This window comes from Seriola dumerili, unplaced genomic scaffold (assembly GCF_002260705.1).
Source record: "Seriola dumerili isolate Sdu_G_001 unplaced genomic scaffold, Sdu_1.0 BDQW01001449.1, whole genome shotgun sequence".
Lineage (NCBI taxonomy): Eukaryota > Metazoa > Chordata > Actinopteri > Carangiformes > Carangidae > Seriola > Seriola dumerili.
In genome coordinates, this window is record NW_019175704.1 from 501,072 (window position 1) to 522,984 (window position 21,913).

Consider the following 21,913-nt stretch of genomic DNA (forward strand, 5'->3'; position numbering starts at 1 on the left):
GAGAGAGAGAGAGAGAGAGAGACAGAGAGAGAGAGACAGAGACAGAGACAGAGAGAGGGGGGGGGGGGAGGTGTCAAGCCAGACTAAATAGCATGGGATGCTGAATTATGTGGGCTTCAAAATAAAAGTCTTGCATTTGTGTTCGCATGTGACAACTTTTTAATTAATTAGATCTATGATGTGTCTTCTAATGATAATAACGCTTTCTGGAAGGAAAATTTGGAACTTTGAATTTGAGATTGATATACAGCCTTATTATATACAGCTATACCTCCTTTCAAAGTAACATCACCTGTGTGTTTTGCACATAAAAATACCGTTAAGGTTTTTATTTTGAAAATCAATCGATTCTGTCTTATTCTGTCTGGCTTGACTCTTGTGTGTGTGTGTGTGTGTGTGTGTGTGTGTGTGTGTGTGTGTGTGCGTGCGCGAGCGTGCGTGCGTGTACTTGTGTGCCTGTGTGTGTTTGTGTGTGCGTCTGTAGAGGACTTGCAGGGTAGTGTAGAGTGGAGTAATTCCAGCTCTCTTTAAAACAACCTCACAGCACGGAATCCGTCCTGGAGTTTGGCACCGGAGTCCCCGATCATCTCTGCTTTATCCCGGGACTCTGCAGTGGGATTGTTGCCTCCACCGCAGCGACAGAAATCACCGGGATTTGAGTGTTGCGAGGATTTATTTCGGGGTGAAGGAAGGATTTTACAGATCGAGGGGTTCACACAGCTCAAGGAGAAACTCTGGGAACGTTTTGGAGTTATGTTTCTGATACTGTTTTTTTTAATGTAAGCTGATACGGTTCCTGAGTGGTCTGACTATGGTTTGTGGATCATGTGCGGGATCTCCAGAGTGCTGGGGAGTTGACGGCTTCGTAAAAGGGCTGGCAAGAGTTGTGGCTTAATTGAGTTGGCGACAGCAGGTCACTGAGCAGTGACTGTGTGTAGCCTTCTCCTTCTTCAGACGTTTAGTGATGTTAAACGCAATGCATGACTGAATATTACTTTCTAATGCTGCGGGAGAGCCAGAAAACGGTGACCACCGGCTGCGCATGTTGTGCGCACCGTGCACAAACCCCCGGTCTTGCGCGACGAGTGTAAATCGATGTGGCATCTTCCGAGACCCGGACGGGACCGACAGGGCACATCCAAAACTGTCTAGGCTGTCGTATGTTCAAGTCGAAACGCTCAGGTCTTGTACGGCGACTCTGGAGAAGCCGTCTGGTCACCGAGAGCGACGGGCGGGATGGAAGCAGAAGAGGTGAGGGAGGACGGAACGGTCCGTGTGGCAGACACTCAGGAAAGCTCCACAGACATGAGCAGCGGTCGGTGACACACACTGACCCGGCTCCGGGACTCACGGGGGAGCCTGGAGACCTGACAGAGAGCGGGGAGAGGGAGGAAGAGGAGCAGCCTGAAGATGACCGGGGTGCCATGTGCGTCCCGGACCACAGGGGCTCTCGATCGGGACAGGAGGGCGACAGTCGGACGGTGACGTGTTGTTTGTTTGGGGAATGGGATCTCAGACCTCGGAGCCCTTATTGGGCCCCGAGAAAAGACGGGGGGAGCCCTTGTCAGTGCGCACCGAGGCATGCGGGGCTGGAGGATGAACTCGCGAGCACCGCTCATGGTTTTTTGAAAAGACTCAAGGAGAGATCTCTGGACGCCTTGGCCAAGGCTGTAGAGGCCAAAGGGGGGCTACCAAGCGAGTGCGTCATGGTGCCAAGCACTGAGCTGCGGCTCGGTGCCCATCACATCTCTCCACAGTATCTCCTGTGTAAGCTGTATCGCTGGAGCGACCTGCCGCTCTCAGCCCGGCTCAAAGCGCTGTGCCACTGCCAGAGCTTCGGCACAGTGGACAGCGCAAAGGTGTGCTGCAACCCCTATCACTACAGCCGTTTATGTGGGCCAGGTAAGGACACCGACATTGGAGGGGCAGGGCCCTGAATGGACCTGAGGTCTGTCAACTTTCAATTGATCAAACGAGTAACAGGGGATACCAGTAAATAAGTCATTCTGCTGACAAATTAAGCATCACTTGAAACCATCACACTTTTTATGGGGGGCTCTGGGACTCCCTCAAGAAGTGAAGGTCAGGTGAAGTCCCTGGCAGAGGCAGAATTTAATCTCTTGAAAGTGAGGTGCATCTTATTTGTATTAGACTTTATGCATAATATAAAGCTTTGTGGTCCATATACATATATAGTCTATAAAAGTCAGCATGAAATTATTGAGAATTTCCAATAAATCAGAGTTGTTTGCCTGAGGCCTGTAGCTGAAGAAGAATGTTGTTATTGTTGATTGAAGTGTCAAACTGTCACAGCCACGAGGGGGGGGGGGCTCCATTTAAGTTGTTTCTTTTTCGTCAATTAATCATATCTTCAACGATGAAGTCATCTAACATTTGCAGGCGTTTTAACTGATAACATTTACTGTATATGAAAGCTTAAAATGCATCACTGAACCTCCTGTGAATAAATGTCACCGATACTCTTCTCATGTTTTATTGCCTGCAGTACAGTTTTATAATCTTTTCATAACTCCGCTTTTACTATAGTCAACCATTACTTTGATTTCCTCTCGACATTCCAAACACATTACACACCTATTTAAATTTGCGCAAAAACTTTGTTGCTTCCCGCATCATCCAATTGAAGGTCGCTCTCAAGTTGCACTTAGGCTCTTTTTTCTCTGACAAGGAGGTCCTCCTCTTGTTATTTAGGTGAAGGAGTGCCGATAATATACAGTTTGCGTAGTGCTGGCGCCAGACTGACTCGCTGGGTATCTGACAGACTGAGGACTCCGGCAATTACTGGCTCTGTTCTTAAAGGGGCCGCAGCCACAAACCCATGTCCACTTTGGACTGAAAGGGACTATCCCAGCAGCAGCAGCAGCAACAGTAGCAGCATTGCTTAGCTTTCAGTGCTGCTTGCTTACACAAAGAAGTCATCTGGTGAGGGGATAGACAGAGGATAAAGCTGAACACGTTTACAATCAAATACAGTTCTCTTTTGAAAGAAACATGCCATGTCTGTGATGAACTGCTTATAACCTAGAGGCTGAATTTGAGTTATGAGGGTGAATTATACATTATAGAAGTTCAAATGAAAGGCTAAATATGTTTACAGCTATGCAGTCATGTTTCTCAGTACAAATTGTGCCTAAGGTATGAGGAAAGACAGGCTGTTGATATCTAACACTTCATGAAAAGCAACTACTGTGCATATAGTCTTGTGGAAAGGAGATTTTAGCTGAAAGTCAAACATCTCTGTCAGATTCAGGCATGTGGTCTCTATATTAGTATTAGAAACAGGCAGGTTTAATGGTCTGTCTGATGAGGAAATAGTCTGTTTTATAATTTAAGTGAGGAGGAACATTTTATGATTCATTACATGATGATTTAATGGCTGCAGGTTTTAGTACATGTCAATGAGTTCTTGATGGGGGATGATAACAAACCTGGGCATGGGATGGGCATGTTTTTGTAGCAGATTTTATTTTGGGACTGAAGACAAAGTTGTTCTAATGTAATACGTTTGAAGTTTTATTCTTGCTAGCATTTTCACCACTGCAGTTGCAGCTTACTTTTGTCGTATTATAATTCCATGTGGGCTGGGAGCTTGTATGGACAACCTAGCTCACTGACTATGCAACTGTAAGCCTTATACATAGTAAAATCTGCAGCAGGTAGCACCATTGTGTAAGCCTACAAGATTTTTGTTAATTTCATCCAGCAACTCATACTATGTCGTTGATTAATTCAGTTGATAATTAAGTATTAAGACCATACAGCCTTTAACTTAACCTTCATTTTTTGTTGTATTTCCAGAATCACCTCCTCCCCCGTACTCTCTGTCCCGTTCAGATGAACACAAGCCACTGGGTGAGTTTGGAAAAAAGGCGACCACATTACAAACCAATAAATGACACAGAGGGTGGTGTCACCATTGTATTTTTAGACTGGAAACACAGATTATCTGTGAAAAGCTGCTTGTGCTGAAAGTGACACAGAGTTAGTCGCGCTTTATCTGTGCTCATCCTCCCTTCTGATGAGCATGAAATCTAGAGTTTATAAGAGAGAGGCTCTGTTTGGGCAAACAGGCAGTCTGCTCCACAGTCTCAGGGACTGTATCAGGCGCTGCAACCAATGTTCTTTCTCATTATTGATTCATCTGACAAAGATGATTTTAATTCATCGATTAATGTCTCATTCTATAAGATGGCATAAAATGAAGTAGTATCCAAGGTGAGGTCTTCAAATAAAGATTTACAAATCTATTCCTACCAACAGTCCAAAACCCCAAAGTATTTACAGTCATGTAAAAACAGCAAATCTTCACATTTAAGAAGCTGTAACCAAAGGATGTGAATTTTTTTGCTCACTCTTCTGTATGTTTGTGTTTTTTCTACATTTACCAGACTCAACTCTGTCTTACACTGAAACTGTGCCCCCCCCCTTCTCCAGTCCGCCTCACATTATGCCAAGAGACTACACAGGTGAGTAACTTGCATCATGAGCGCATGAACAGTGTGACCGGGCAGATGTTACTTGCAGAGGGGTACGATGATGAAAGTTGTCTCACATTCCTGAAGAAGTAACGTTTCCCACATATAAGTTTTGGAATCACAAATGGAAAAAGTTTTTGTGTGTGTGTGTGTGTGTGTGTGTGTGCGCACTTACAGATGCACACACTCATGCGTGCAAACACACAGCATGCATCCTCTCTGAATGTTTGTATAAAAGGGTGAATTACATTTACTGGTGTTATTATGTTGTGCTTTCCTTCCTATTTTCAAAGGCTGTTAAGATAACCAAAAACTCCACTGCATAAAGCTTCTATTGTCAGAGAGGCTTGGAGGGCTCGGTGGGGGTCTGGGGTCTCTCACTATCTAGATGGCACAGCAGTGTAGCCTTTCTGTCTCTCTTTCCCCGTCTCTCTCTCTCTCTCTCTCTTTTTCTCTCTCTCTCCCCATGCTTTCTCCGCTGCAAAATATTTCACTGGGATGAAGCTGCAATAAGATCCCTGTGCATACTCCCAATCCCCTTTGCCTCTCAAACCACCCATCCCCCTCTTTCCCTCTTTCTTCCCTCAAATCCCTCCATTCCTCTCGGCAATTGAGCAGTGGAAAGAGCCTGGCATTTTGGGGGCGGGGGAGCCGAGCGGCTCTGATGAGGCGGAGGTATAGAGTTTTGTGTGCGTGTGTATATGTGGACAGGGTGAGGAGGGGGTGGGGGGCTGAGGGCTGCATTTGGACAGGAAACAGCCCCCTCTAGATGATGAAACTGGAGCTTTATTTGTTTACGTGCTGGGGTCGGGTGGAGAGGTCCTTGTAGCGTTAGAAGAAACCCACAAACCCACTCGATCAAGCCTCCCAGGGCTCACTTGTGGACGGTGTTGAAAGGTGAATGGGCACCTATGAAGCCTGTGTAGTGTAGTCACGACATCACAGACCTGTCAGAGTCCTCTGAGGGAGAGAGACTGGGGTAATCCCGATGAGACTTTCGTGGGTTTATTTGTCTTTTGTGTCCAGGAATTACCTTTAGACTTTTTGTTATAATCAATGTTTAAAGTTGAAGTCGTTTATTGAGATGTTATATGTTTTGGGCAGGGCTGTCGGGAGCATTAAAGAAATAACTGTGGTCTCAAGGTTTCCCGCTGCACACCTCACCTCTTTCAGAAGATTTTCCATGTTTTACTTATTTAATGGACTGTTCTGTTATAATTTCTGGGTATTTTACTTCCCAACACGAACATCTTAATGCTGTTTCAAAGCCTTCTTCACGCTGTTAGGAATACAATTCTCGGGGATAAACGCTGAAACCTCTCTTTGCCTTTAATTCTTTTAGCCTACAAATGTTCTAATTCAATACATTAGGTCTTAAAATCAGCCCATCAAATACCCACAATTTGTAAGTTTTTAATTGTAGAACGTAAACTCCCACCACGGTACGAAAACCCACAGACTCACAAACTCACAAAAAATGAAAAATGCAGACAACAGGACCTCCATGTCTACTATAACTAACTATATAACCCAGTTTAGAGGATCTCGTCTCGACCAGAGACACTAACAAAATTATTTCATTAAAAAATCATCCAAGTTTTATGTTGTGAGCTGTCACCAAGCTGAGGAGCAAGAGAGGATACCTCCTATTGTTTTCCTGGTTAAATGAGTGGAAATTAGATCATTTTTCTCACAAGATGTGGTGTGTGTAGTGTTTGGGTGAGTCTGTGTGTGTGTGTGTGTGTGTGTGTGTGTGTGTGTGTGTGTGTCTCGTCTCTGAATCTCCCCACCCACCCACCCGCACCGCAACACTGGAGCTGAGAACTGGAGCTCAGGCCAAGAGCGTGAGCAGGAACGAGACTTGGCTGAACAGAGGTAGCCAAGAAATCTGCAAGTAGCTTTTGTTGTTAACTTTGACAGGTTATAAAACTCCTGTTTTAAGCTACAGCTGGTAGAATAACAGGAAATAGGCTGAACCCGAAGCTTATTCCAACATGTATCAAAGAATTGACTGTAGCTTAAAAACCCCTTGATGCTGGTTAGATCTTTCAAGAGTGTAAATGAATCCTTTTTGTGCAGGTGATCCTCTGGCGTAACATCTAAAGCCTGTGATGTTGTCTTTAGAACAAATACAAGCATTGAACATATGCTGCGGCACTTTGGCATCTTTTTTTTTTATTCTTTTAAAGCCAGTTATATACCCTAGCTGTGAGAAAAAAAAGGCTGCAGCAGGGTGTGGTCCATACATACCTTTGGCCTGGCCTCTTTTATCATTCAATCAGTTAACGTTCCCTTTAAACTGCAGAAAACAGCCCTGCTTTGAAAAGGGAAACGTTTACTGGAAGTTTAGAAGGCTTATATCTACTTGGACCATCCCTCTGTGATTCCAACAAAACATGTCATTCAGTTGCATGTTGTCAGCGAGTGTATGTGTGTGTGTGTGTGTGTGTGTGTGTGTGTGTGTGTGTGTGTGTGTGTGTGTGTGTGTGTGTGTGTGTGTGTGTGTGTGTGTGTGTGTGTGTGTGTCAGGGAGACAGGGAGGAATTTCTGTCTGACTCAGTGATAAGATCGTCTCAGAGTACTCACATAGGGGTGCTATCAGGACAAAAACACACACGCACACACACATAAACACACACACTCACAATCACGCGATTTGTTGGAAGGGAGGCAAAGTTATGCTTCTTTACTTTATGGATGTATAAAAGTTGTTTGCTGTATGTTGTATTAGACAGAGCTTGTGTTGCCTTTTCTTTACACATTATTTGGACTATCTGCACTATTTTCTTCTGCCCCCTTCCTTCTGTATATTATTACTTTCCTCTGATGGTACACAAATTGCTAAAACTTGAAATGAAATTTGTCAGTATCACATTAACCTCTAATCATTACCAGTATTTGCGACATGTGGCTGTATTGGCATGGTTGGTTGTTTGGTAATGGTCATGAAATTTGGCACTGACATTGGTAATGGGTCGCATATTTTCCAGCTATTTTCCTGGAAAATGTTTAGCTGTAAATTACTACAATATTTCCAAGAAACTCTTTGAAATTTGCTGCTAATTATGATGGAAGTTGAGAAAATATTAGTTGCTACAGTTGTTGAGAATCTGCTTGTTATATTCAAAATTTTAAGAAAAAAAACAGGAAATGATGTCGTAGGTAAGTGAGAAATAGTTCATAAACAGGCATCAATATCCACAAGACTTTGATAGAACAACTGACAAAAATTCTTAATTAGACACAAAATATGCCAAACTGAGTCACTTTATTTTACAGGTTAGATCTGAGAAGTTGAAATCTTACAGCATGGAGTGTGTTTTATTGTGTTCAACCGAAGCGAAAGAGAGAAAGAAGAGAAACAGAAAGAGAGGAGCGAGAGAAAGGTAGATTTAACTTTAAATAGATTTTTATTACAGCTGAGCCTAATGAAAGCTGAGCTAAGTTCAGTATGACATGAGGATCTGAGTCTAACAAGCTGAGCCTGATGCCGTCAAGAGAATATGCAGAAACGTGAGGTGATGTGTTGTTACGACACACATATATTTACTCATTATTCAAAAGTGGTTTCCTGTATGACTGCATTGTTGTCGTCACACCATATAAATGGAAAAGCAACATAAATCAGCAGTTTGTATTGCCTAATATATAAATAACCTCCGTCAGCAGGTTCAATTACATATAACAGTGGCTTTTTTTAAATGGAAAAATTAGTGGAGCAACCACAACTTGGAACAGATGCAAAACCCGGAAAATTACGAAATGTTACAATTTGACTTAATGAAATTGTAAACATTTTCCACATAGTTTGACACAGGTGATAAGCTGACTGTTCTCCTCAACCAGCTGGTTATACCGATCAGTTTTCCGTTCGCAGGCGCTGTCAAATTGGAGTAGCTACAGTATGTTCGCTCTGTTGAGCAATGCCAGTTTTACTGCGCTGTGACTCCAGCTGATTTCATGCTTAGTAATCCCCACAGAAAGATGCTTGAGATCCTGAAAGCCTGTTCTTGACCAGGCACCGGCCACACAGTACAGGCAAAAACTTTCACGTTTGTGCTGTAGAGGATAATCCACTTCTCTCATGGTGAACACAGGCGCTTGAACCTAATTATTCTACGTCAGAAATTCCAAATCACTCCATTTGTTGTTTTGTGGTCTGTTGTGAGCATTACGTCTTCTTAGCATTGCTAGCATGACTGTGGACTTTTAGTCTTGTTTTTACATGTCGCAACGCTAACAAGTAGACATAGCATTATTTTTATTTTAAAGGATTGAGAGTCAAGAAGGACAATGCCAAAGGGTTAGTGATGTCCTTGTCAGCTTTTGCCATATTACATCATTGTAATTGTCAAACATTTTTCACCTTGTTGTCATTAGGCTCTGGCTTTTGAACATGTGGAAACAAGTAAAGCAATAATACTTAGTGGACATTAGTGTGGCCTGGATGCAGTGAAGTAAGACAAGAAGACTGCTCCCTCTCTGCCCCAGTAATCATATTTTGGTGGCATGTTTGCTTAAGCAGAGCAAGGTATCAGCCAAACATCCTGTCTCAAAGCCCTGTCTGCACTCGCTGCAGCATTAACCCCATGAATTGGCCCTTTGACTGATGGGGCACGGCCCAGGAATGTTGGGAAATTGGGAAGGTGAGGGGGAGTAGGGTCTCGGAGTGAAAGAGGTGGGAGGGGGATAAGGGGGTTTGACTCTGGAGAGTGACATCTGATACATGTTTGAACATATCGCTGTTAATACTTAAGAAACACAGAGCTGAGCCGACATTCTTGGAAGTTTGGAGGACAGTTTTAAGAGTTTGACTGCGCCGTGCTGTTTTAGTGAGTTCAGTCCAGAAAGTGTGAAGCCGTCCGGGTCAGTCCAGGTTGACATGGTTGAAGAAGGCTTTGTAAATCATCTACTGAGACTCTACTGCTCTAAAGAGAAGATTTGACTGGAAGAAGCATGGATATTAAATGAGATACTTTTACAGAATCCAAGTCGAATTCACGCAATCGTGTGTCAAAGTGTTGAGATATAAAAATAGTGCAAAGACAAAAAGTAAACACCCACATTCTACCTCCTTCAGTGAGAATCTCTCTGTCTGTGTCTGGACGGGTCCTCTCAGTGACCTGAACCTCTAGCCTGTTTGCTGGCACGCGTACAACACTTGCTCTTATGCCTGACTGAGACACATTAGACTATGGAATTCAACATCAAGTGCTGGCCCATTAACCATTTGCCATTTCCTCAAATATTTTCCATCAGGGCTCTTTTTCACTACAAGCAGCTGAGGATGTAGCACACAACTCACTCAGAGCTCTTTTATGCCAGTTTGCTCTTTTTTTTTTCTTTTTTTTTCTGAAGTCTTTTAATTGGTTTTGGAATTTTTTTCACATTTTAGGCTGAATGCCAGAATGTTGACAGCTATTACAAGCCCGTCTCCTACAAATTACGTTTGTATGCAATTCATTTGCAACAACAAAAGCACTTTGAAGGGAATGTAATGCCAACTGGATTGTTTTCTATGAAAATAATGAGGAAATGTTGCAAGATCGTGACTGTATCAGTGAAATGTTCACTGGTAACATATTTCATTCCTTTTCCCTCGAAATACCTGATGTCATAATGCAATATCTTCTTTCTGTCCACATCAATATATTTACAAGAAAAACAGCAAAACACATGATGACTCAAAGTGCTCCACATAGTATTATCACCTCTCTCTTATTTTTTAATTCACTTAATCATAAGTAAAAGTGGGACAGAAAGCTCCCTACATTCATATTGCATCTTAAAGAACAAGCCACTTACAGTATATATTATGCAACACAGTTTGTTGTGTAGATTTGACTTAGGTTTTTGTTAAAACATGCTGTATTACTTTCTGAAATCAAAAAACCTGGTAATGAATTCCATGCCACCATTACATCATAATAGACCGTTTAGTCGTGTGAGTGTTAATTCACTGGCAGGACATGGTTAAGGCTTAAAGAAAGACTGTTTTCTGGTTTAACATCACAAAACACAACATAATAATCAACATTTAACCCAAACCATGACTTATCTTTAACGTGCAGAGAAGTGAGGAGAAAGATACGAGGAATGTTGAGGGTAGAGCTGAAGGCTTCAATTAGCAAATTGACAAGAAGTGCAGCATGTTTATCTCTTAGTGTTCAAGTTGAAGCTCAACAAAGCTGATATGACTAAAATTCATGAAACTATGTCACATCTCTAACAGCTGATCCCTCAGCCTGTCAGCCTTCTTTTGCAAACAAAGAAACACAGACACTTCATGTCTCTCACTTTGTTTTGCTGAATCATAAGACTTATCGGGCAGGATCTCCTGGATTTATTTTTTAGCATTTCGTTTTGATCTTGGTTCTTGATATATTCAGGCTTGTTAGATGCTGCACTGTTCTTCTGTGTATCTGTGTGAAATGCTGTGTGTGCACTGTGATGCAGCCAGATACCAAACGTGTTTACAGACTTGCAGGTGCAGAAGCATGTTTCAGACATTTACACCTTGAAGTAAAGTGAACCAGCAGGCCTTGACCTTTCCAAGTTCATGTACTGTATGAAGGAGGTGAAACTCACCAGTAGCAATGCTAATTATGAAGTATTTATTAGCTTTTCTCATCTCTATCCTTGTATTATTTCAGCCAACTTTTGCTGCTCTTTTTCTCAGTGTTAATTTACTTCCGCTCTTATGGATGATGATGATACCCACATTTTAGCCTCTACTGTTAGTTGTACTCACTCTTTTTGCTCTTTTTCTTTCCTTTCTAACTCTTTCTTTTCTAACTCCCTCTCTCTTTCAGTCCATGTTGTCAGGCCATCACAATTTAAAATAAGGTTTAAATTACAGGACTGGCTGTGGCTTTCCGTTGTTCCCTCAGAGTTTTTGCCAACTCGCAATTTGGCTTTTAATGGAATCCTGCCATGCTGCTGAACCTAAAGATTCTTTGCAGATGTCGACAGGCTCTGACTCTATGAAACGTAGGAAACTGTCGCCTGTGCTGTGGGCTCTGATCACAACGCTGAATTAAGACTGCAGTTTATTTCAGGGAAGTGAGATTTTCGGGGGAGTTTTCTGGAGATGTAGCTGCCTGTTCTTAGTCAGAACAATCGTGGGAGTGTGAGATAAGCATTTACCCATAATACTGGAAACCGCATTGACAGGCATACACATACAGTATTTAAGCTTCGCTGTGTGAGTTTGATAAGAAAGACTACATGAGGCCATATATGTATATGTATATGTATACACACAGACACACTCCTTTTCCTCACACAGAGCTTTCCATTAATCATTGTGCAGGTCTTTCTCGAAAACTGCCGACTCGTAACTCGTGTGTGCATTACAGTCATGTTTGATACTTTTCAATAAAGGTATAATCTTTTAGTGTAATCACTTGTTCAGTGCTACTTCCTTTAGTAGCTTTTAGTAACATAAGTTCTCTGTTAACTCCCATGTTAGCATTACCAAATGCTCAGGCTGAGCAGTATGACGAGAGGATAGATGCAAGAGTGATTATCTTGGTTCTAAGTTGTCTGCATTTAAATCACTTGATTTAAATCAAATGATGATTTATTGGTTGCCATAGCTAAAACGCAGCTCATGGTCTCTGCTTGCCCCTGGGTGGCTCTGGACTGCAGACATAGACTTGCTTCTATTTATTTTATTTGTTTTATTTGTAAAGGACAAGTACAGTAGAGCACTAAGAGTTGCAGAAGCAGTGTCCAATGTACTGTTCATGTGTTTATAGCCAGAGCTAATTTCCCTTGATGGGCACTGAGCAAGCGACAATTAACATGAACTGTTGCTATTCATGCTACAATGTTCCACACATGTGCTCTAGAAAAATAGATGGTGACTTTTGTATAGTTGTTGCATTTGGCTTCACCAGTCGGTATTTCTTAACTGAATCGAACGTGTTGTATGAAAGGGGTTGTTAGTAGCGAAAAACCTGCAGGTCAATGGACTCCACAGTTCCTCTCAGCTCTATGGCATCTTTCAGCTCATTGTTTACACCTTTATACGTCTTGTAGTGTTGTTTTCAGCCGGGCCAGGTAGCTGTTTAAAAAAAAAAAAAAAAAAAAAAAAAAAAAAAAAAAAAAGATAAACTGACAGAAATAAAACGTTACCGACTAGCTGGTAAACATGGTGGAACATTTAGCAGTTTAGGAGCCAGATATTTCCTACAGGAGCTGCTGGAGACAAAAACAGAGGTTAAAGAAAGTGAATATTGCAGTAAAATACACGTTTGCCATATCAACTCGATAAGGTGTCAGTGTGTCAGCCTGTGTTGCTGTGCTCCCTCATTAAAACAGATTTAGTACATGGAAAATGTGATAAATTGTAAATGTGCTCATTCACAATGTGTTTGCACTTATACACATTTTACTTACTCACCCCAGACTGTGAGAGTTATGTATCGTGATTGTGCATTGTATTGTGAGTCCACAGTCTTGTATTTCTATATCAGCGCGTCTACACTTGAGTTTCACGTTCAGATAATTCTCCCAAATTAAGTTTTCGAAAGGAATTTCGCAATTTCATTGTTCACTGTGGAAGAAATGGATCTTTTCCAACAATGAATAATTTGTGTAATTATGTTGTGAGGAGTGAAGGCCACATAGTCGGACCATGTGAGGCTCAATGAGAGAGACTTGTCAACTTGACCCTTGTGACTGGCTGAGCGGGGGGAGGAAGTGTCGAGGAAAAGGGCCTGTCCAGGAATGTGTTGGGAGGGGAGAGTCGTCAACTACCGAGCTCTGCCTCTCTGTGTCTGCTTTTGTCTCTCTGTTCAGATTCAAATCATCGTTCTTTAAGTGATCTGTGCAAAACTGAGGGCCAGTTATTCATAAAGCTACAATAATCCATATTTCTTCATGGAGCTCACACCTGGTTTATCTGTCGCAGTGTCACGATACCTGTTTGTGTCTCTAGTGCCTCTGTAGGTACAAACAGTGTGTTGTCATCTGTGCACCTCTTGAAAAAATGTAACCACATGTATAGGGGCTACATGTATACAGACACCACACTGTGATTGAACTAATGTTCCCTTCATCAGTCTATAGATTAGCTCATCCTTATCTAGCAAAGCGATTTGTAGTGCAAAATTCGACTTTGATCTGATTGTTTTCAATACTCTCCCTCAAGAATGAAGTATGAATGAACATCAGGCATAGAGGCAAAGCAGCAATCGATATAATAATCTGTTGCAATCGTGAGATAGAAAGCAAGAGCTCATGCACAACAATAAATCAGCTCATGCTGTAGCTGCTGGGACACCTTAATGTCCTGTAAAAGTATAATTTAGGCTCCAGTCCCACCCTCCCTCTGCGTAGTTGGTTAAGTTGCACTAAAAACATTTGCAAATGTTGCACTGAAACTAAACGTGCTGCAGCCGGTCAGGCTGCTCGCTCTGATTCACTCAGTTTCAGATCGTTCCTGTAGAAATCAAAGGTGCAGGTTCACCAACTGAAAACACACATTAACTTTTATCTGCTCATTAACCTAACATAGCCTTCTGCTGAGGTAGCTAGCTGCCAAATAGGAATAATGACATAGGCAATCTTGGCAGTGCACTGTCATTTTTCAAATTTAAAGAACATTTTCCAGTGTTACTCTGTGCGGAGCAGCTTGTGTTATTCTTACCTTTACTTTCTAGAAATATAGAAATTGAATTTGCGACCAAATTTACAGTCAACAATGGCAGAGTTGTTGTGCAAGGAAAAGAAAGAGGCTGCGTCAATTAGAGTTTGTCGAACCTGAACAACAGCTAAACACCAGAAATGTTAATGCACCTTTGAGCACGTTCTACTGTAGACTGATACTACTACACGATTTACTACAATTTTATTCATTCTGAGTTTAGTGAAATGTACCTAAGAATAATAGACCTACAGTTTCCTCGAGGAGCACTGATTAACTGCCTTTGCTTCTAATGTTTGGGATGTTTAAAATAGCTAGTCTAAAGATTATACAGTACAGACACATTGCAGTGAAACAGAATCACATGTTGGCCTGGAACATCTTTAAATGTGTTTTGCTTTTATCTATATACTCTTCTTCTTCTTCTTTTTTTTCTTTTTTTTGAAAAAGATTTTTATGACATTTTTGACTTTATTTGACAGGCTAGCAGTACAGAGAGACAGGACAAATGGAGAAAAAAGGGGTGATAACATGTCACAAAGGTTATTTGCTTGTATGCGTCTTAACCACTCGATCATGAGAACACCCTCTATTTACTGATTTTATGTAGAAAACATGTAAAAAGTGTGAAATCTGTCAATGTCAAGTGTTCATTTTCTCAAATGTCAACAGTGATACGAATCAATTCAGTATCTAATATATACTTCATATTACCTGAAGCCATCTTCATTATAAGTATCACAAGCACAAGAGTTTGAAGTCTGTATTCACGAAAGTGAAGTGAAAACATTGAAATCACCTATATTTGGATTTTTTCACGTCCACGATGACAACATGAATTTGGTATCTTGGTGGCTGATATAAGACATGACAGCAGAGTTGTCCAGAATGGAATGATGTATGCAAAAACCTGAGACATTCCTTGGCTCGAGTTGTCTGGCACTTTGAAGTCGCAGCAGAAATGCAGGAAGCTGGTTACTTTCTCTCTTCCTCTTGGAGGAGCTTTTGAAACTGCCTCCGAGCACGTCTTCCTAGGAATTTTACAAGGACTCACAGTAACTTTCCTGTAGCTCGGTTGCCCTGCAGGTTCAAGGAATTTGGTCGGCGGTTTTGTATGAAATAATGGATCTGTGGTAGAGATTTGTGTTGTTAAACAAGAAGCAGAGAAAGATGTGGAGTTGCACAACTGCAGTGGGCTACATCACAAGATCCACTTTACAATGGAAAAAGAGGATGAAGGAAGGAGTGTGTGTGTAAGAATGTGTGTGTGTGTGTGTGTGTGTGTGTGTGTGCGCGTGTGCGTGCGTGTGCATGTACACGTACGTGTTTGTGAGCGAAAGCCCTGTTGTGTTTGACTGTAAAGGCCGTGTCTGGCGATAACGCAGCCCTCTGATGGTAGAGATAGTCGAGACGCCAGCTTAAATGTGGCTTGCTGGATTGAAGTTGCCCTGTAATGATAGTTGTCTCAAACAACACTGAACCTACCATTTGTCGCCAGGGAGGGGTGTTTTCTTTTATTCCCTCATTTTACTTTATTTCTTAGTTTTTCAGAGCTTGGGGAGGAAATTTGAGGAAGTTGAGTCAAAACAAAGCATCTTAGAGGCGACCGACAATGGTCAGTAGCTGAATTCTACTCTCCCTTCACGTCCCTCTGCCCCCCCACACACACACATACACCCCCCCCCCCCCCTCCCCAACCCACCCACTTCTTTCAGCACAGTGGAAGAGTCTAATAACTGGAGGGGAATCTAATCCTTGGCACTGGATGAAAGACAAGGGTCTCCCTCCCTCCCTCTCTTTCTCACAGTCTCTTTCTCTCTCTTCATTTTTTCCGTGGATGCTGGTTATGCTTGGCAGGTTCTCTCTCTCTCCTTCTCTCTCTCTCTCTCTCATTTTCCCGCTCCCTCTTTCTCTCTGTTATTCTTTTTTTCTTTCACTTCTGTATTTACCCTTTCTTCCTCTCCGTGCAGGTTAAGTTTAGCAGGAGGAAGGGAGCGAGGAAAAGCAGGGAGTTGAATGGAATAATTTATTAGACAGTTTGGGAAATATGGATAATTGATTTCAAGATGTGAATTCAATGAGAAGATCGATATCACGTTCATGTTTGTTCCATCAGCTTAAAAATCCACCTACCAGCACAGCTAAAGGTGACCTTGCGTTGAATGAGTGTGTTTAAAATGACTAGTTAAAATTGTGTTGGGTTCTCGGACTCTTGCCTTCACAGTAAGATTGTCAGGTGAAGTCACTGATGCTTACCTTTGCACTGAGCCAGGCTAGCTGTTTCCCTCTGTTTCCAGTCTTTGTGCTAAGCTAAGCTAAAAGTCTGCTGACTGTAGCTTCCCATGTACAGCGCAGAAATGAGAGTGGTATAAATCTTCCAATCTAACAAGTGTATTTCCCAAAATGTTCAACTCTTCTCTTCAGTTGTGAGGATAGGACGAAAAGAAAAAGGAAAGATGAACGGTGCTGCCATTGTTCGAAGTCCAGGTTCGACAGTCTCTGACCCCTGAACTTTGATTGCCACAGCATTTCATCAATCCAGAAACAAAACTAGTCCACATTTACAGCAAGTTATTTGTCTTATATTCCACCTATCTTTCCACCTTTGCTAAAAACAGCTGTGAAGTGTATCGGGCGTTGCGATGAGATTGGCACTAAGAGACAGTGATTTTGAAATGAAATAACAAAGGCTACTTATCTAATTGGTAAACAGACCTGTTAAATGGTGGTTGGCTTAAATGCTTGCAGGATGCTGTAATTGCTGCCAGCCCTCACATACAGATGCACGCATGCAAGTTCACACAGTCACACGCGGTTTTTCGACTTCCTCCGCTCGAACATAAACATACCGATAACCTCCATTTTGAACCCGTCTTTAAAAATGCCATTGAAGAAATCGGTTGCTCACCCGCTCCTTCCTCCTCCTCCTTCCTCCTCCTCCTCCTCCTCCTCCTCCTCCCTTATTCCCTGCTCTCCCTCGTCATTCTCACACAAGCTCATTATACCTTTAGCTGGATGATAGCCAGGCTGAGCATGATGACACTAAGGACTGTGCCAGAAACAATAAATGTGACATGCTGTTCCACTCGGGCTGTCAAACACTGGTGGGAATCACGATTGAGTGTTTTTCACCTCACAGCTTATCAGCCAAGCTTCAGTTGAAAAAAATCAACTAGAAGATGGTGGTGCTCATGTTTAATGTGAAATTTAGTTGGTGAAACAGGTGAATAGGACAGTTACAGTACAGTACAATCATAGAGTTCAATCATTAGTCCCAAATTTGATTTAATATATAAGTATTGATTTAAAAGAGCTAAAAGATGGAACAGATGTCAACTCTTCTGGGAGTGTTGCATGAAAACTGAAGCATCATTTTCTTGAGTTTAAGTTTGTTTAGATGTTCTCTCTCTGTCTCTCTGTTTGCAGTACTATATACTATCGGTGCTATGACTTCTTAACACATCATAAACTTAAAAGCCAGGATTTAATACGATATCCTTTTCTGCATCATTCATTATATGTTAGAAATTAAAGTGTGCTATGTCTAAAAAACCCCAAAAAGTCCCAGTTTGTTTTATGTCTTCTTTGGGAATTAATTTGATCGTGAGCTCATAAAGTCTCCCTGTGTTTCCCCTAGACATGTTTGTGTTGCCTTATTACAGGGAAGAGCATAGCTTGTAAAAGTGTGTGTGTGTGTGTGTGTGTGTGTGTGTGTGTGTGTGTGTGTGTGTGTGTGTTTGTTTTTGTGTGTTTGTGAGTGTGTGTGTTTGTGTGTGTGTGTGTGAGAGAGAGAACGAGAGAGAGAGAGAGAGAGTCAGAGAGAGATAGAGTGAAAGAAAGAGAGATCCTGCTAGCCGAGCAGCCAGCTCTCTTATTGGAGAGCTGTAAAAACTCCAGACCGCAGGAGTTGCCAGCCTGGAATTCACTAATGACACACGTGGGCCTCAGATGAGAAGTGCAATTTTGTGTGTGTGCTTGTCTCTAGTCGCATAAAACTCACCATCCTATCGTCAGTGTGTGTTGATGTGATGGTGTATGTGTGTGTGTGTGTGTGTGTGTGTGTGTGTGTGTGTGTGTGTGTGTGTGTGTGTGCATGTGTTACAACCATACTGTTTGGATCAGAAGGCCCGATTTGTGTGTGTACGTGTGCATGTGTGAGGCCCTATCTCATCATCTACTGTGTGTGTGTGTGTTTGTGTGTGTGTGTGTGTGTGTGTGTGTGTCTGCTTGTATTTGCGTACGAACACTCACACACATCTCCTCCTACATGTCCTCCTCCTCATCCCATGGCCCTGTACACTCCACCCACCCTGTCCCCCTGAAATGAAAATGGCCGTTGTGCAAACACAACACACCTTGCCTAATCTCAGTCCTGGTTGCACCTAAAAGCAGCTTGTTAGTGGAAGACGGGCCGCAGCCATTCTGGCCCCTGGTGGATGAAGAGGGGTGTCTGCTGGAATATGAAAGGAATGGGGCCACAGGCACATGGGTCTTTAAATCCTCTGTGTCAATAGAGTCTCTGGAGCAAAATAATGGCATCACTCTGTGTGGGAGTTAATGTGAGCTGATAGCATGAAGGCTGGGGGGTCAAGGGTTCATGGGCTTGCGCTAGGTTGACAGAGAGCTGAATGCTTTCCACCCCCCCACTCCCCTCTCTGCTGCTCTCTACCTCCTCTTTAACTCTGGTCCTGAAGGAGTGTGATGGAGGGAGACGGTGAGGGGATGTCAGTGAAGGAAGTGGGGTGATCACCGTTGACAGTTGTAGCCCCCTTTTCAAAATACACAGAACAGACGGACGATAAATTAAAGTAAAAACATGAATAAATGAAGAAACGCAGTGAATGCAGATGATACAGGTGCAGGTGATACAGGAAACAGTCATAGTCATGTCCATTTATCTATTTACTTAATTAGTTTGTTTAACAAAGAGCATACATGTAAACATTGTCTGTCTGTCTGTCCTGCCTGAATAAAAGAATAACAGTGTTCAGCCGTCAGAAACTCAACTTAACGCGAGCACAAGACGACTGTCATGCTTTTTATACATCAATCAAATGCACTGATGCAAATCATCATGCAATGCACTATGGGAACTTTTCCCCCGAGGACACTTCCTGGATATTAGGTCTTGGGAAATTAAAGTTCCTGGAACTTTTGTTGGAAAGTATTTTTGTCCCTCATCTGCATGTTTACAAGGTAAAAGGTTTGGACATCAAGCTGCAGGAGAAATGTTCTTTTGTCATGTACAATAAAGTTGAAAGCCTCGTGCAACGTTGGCGCTGTTGTGAGCTAAAACATTTTGTTTGGAGGAATGCGTGTGTTCTGTCGTGTGAAAACAAGAGGTGGTCTTTCTAGTTCTGTCAACCAACTTGTTTTGAGTATTGATTTAGTCACAGATTGGCTGAAGGACAGCCAGTCGCCTGCTGAGGCTGGACAGGACAGCCTGGAGGTGCAGTCAGTGGGAGGGGTGTCACAACTGTCATCAACATTCTGGGCACATGAACACTCATCCCAGTGCATGGACTCTTTGCTTCTGTTGTCCAAAGCATTTGGTGGTAATAAGAATAAAGTCGGAAGGAGCCTATTAATGATGACTTCACTGTATAAATCATGACGCATGGCTCACCAGTACATGATAGTACATACGCTGGTTTTAATATGAAACATGTTGGTAATGATATCAGTGACTCTGGCCCTGGCATTACGTGGTATCGGACTAAAACCGGATTTTGTGCTGTCACCCACCCCGAGTAAAAACAGAAAAAATTGAGCATAAAGACTTCCTCTCCCCCACCCCCCCACCCCCCTTAACATAACATTATTCTCCTCCCTTCAAGAGGAATTACTGTCGTAAAAAATTAGCGCACTTACCAATGCAAACATTAATTCTTCCACCTCTTTTCATCCCCTCAGACACTGGTACCTCCCTCGGCTCCTCGACCTCAGGCGGACATCGCTCCCACTGGTGCAGTGTTGCCTACTGGGAGCAGCGCACGCGCGTGGGTCGCCTGTATCCAGCCTACGAGCCCTCGCTCAGCATCTTCTATGACCTACCTCAGGGCACAGGCCTCTGCCTCGGCCAGCTCCACGCCAATGCCTACCACAGCCGCCGTGATGACCCGGGGAGCCACGGCACACAGCTTCACAGACATCACAGCCATGGAGGTGGAGGGAACAGCAGCAGCAGCAGCAGCAGCAGCAGCAGCAGCAGCAGTGTACAACAGATACGCAGTAAAATCGGTTTCGGCATCGTGCTAAGCCACGAGCCGGACGGGGTGTGGGTGTACAATCGCAGCCAGCACCCGGTGTTTGTCCACTCACCCACTCTGGACCCACCCAGTGCACGAGGGCTGAGTGTGAAGAGGGTGATGCCAGGCTTCTCCCTCAAGGTGTTTGACTATGAGTGCTCCAGTTGGATGGCTGAGCACGGCGTGAAGCCTGAGAGCCAGGAGGGGCCCTGGGACCCCCACAGTGTTCGCATTAGTTTTGCTAAAGGATGGGGCCCATGCTACTCCAGACAGTTCATCACCTCCTGTCCCTGCTGGCTGGAGGTGCTGCTCAACAACCACAGATAGCACACAAACACACTCACGGACTCACATGAGGTTTCCTGACCCAGTATCCTAATTGTAATCTACCTAGATTTAATATAAAATTTATATATTATATAAAGTATATTATACATGTAAATACTTGAGTCATTTTTACAATGCAATTATTTATGTATAGTGTAATGTGTATATGGACAAAGTAAAAAGGAACAAGAATATGCACTTTTGATTCTATATATGCATTACAGATTCTCAGTGTCATTTTGCAGATATAAACTGTAAAAAAGACAAAGCTGGTTTGTGTTCTCATGATTTAGGAATTCCATCAAAACGTATGCCATACACACATTGTCAATAAAGTATTTGTATTAAAAGTAGGTTCCTGTGGTAGTCTCGAGTGCTTTTACGAAGACCTTTTGGAGTAATTAGGAGTCTTTGGGTGGAGCATCTTGGCGTCTCTTTGCATCTTGATACAAATAACATCCATTAATATGACATATAACTCTGTTAACACCATAAATGCTCTTTTCAGTGTTTACAGGAATGGATTGAGTTGCTGGTAGGCTGATTTCTTTATGTTATAACCTTGGATACGCTAATGCTCCTGGCTGCAGCTTCATTATCAACAGCAAGATATGAGAATGGTATGGATTTTTAGGTTGTTTTTTTAAAAAAGATAATTAAAACTTGTACTGAACTATGCACGATATAAGGGGCAAAAATTTGTTGTTGGGCCCCTGTGGACCCTCGCTGTACATGTTTGTACAACACAAGACCGCTTGTGTTTTCTCCTACAAGTTTCCAATTCCAGTGGAGGGTGTTTATAAGTGAAAACAAAATATTAAGAGAGTGGAAGAAACACTCAGTTGTCTCCTCCTTTTCAGTGTCACACCTCTGACAAAGTCAACACTGCGATCACCTCTCTGTCATGGTGAATGACAGAACACGGCCTCATTCTTCATTTCAGGAATGAAACGAGTCAAAAAAGAAGTTGTCTGGTGTGACTCCAGTCCTTGAAGGATATGTGTGCAGCCCACTGTCAGTCATATCACGAAGTGAATGAAAGGATGTAAATACAGTTACTGTGTGGAATATAATTAAAGCAAAACGCCACCTGATCGTGTACAATACAGTTATTGTTGGTGGTGCTATCAAATGGTGAAATCTGGCACTCCTTTTGTTGCTCTCAGTTTGTGAGCGAGCTCTACTTGCTG

The 21,913-nt window shown here is 42.6% G+C and overlaps 1 pseudogene; it reads left to right on the forward strand.

Annotated features, from left to right (window-relative positions):
• Positions 1 to 535: 535 nt before the first annotated feature.
• Positions 536 to 21,044, forward strand: LOC111238652 (annotated as a pseudogene).
• Positions 21,045 to 21,913: the final 869 nt, after the last annotated feature.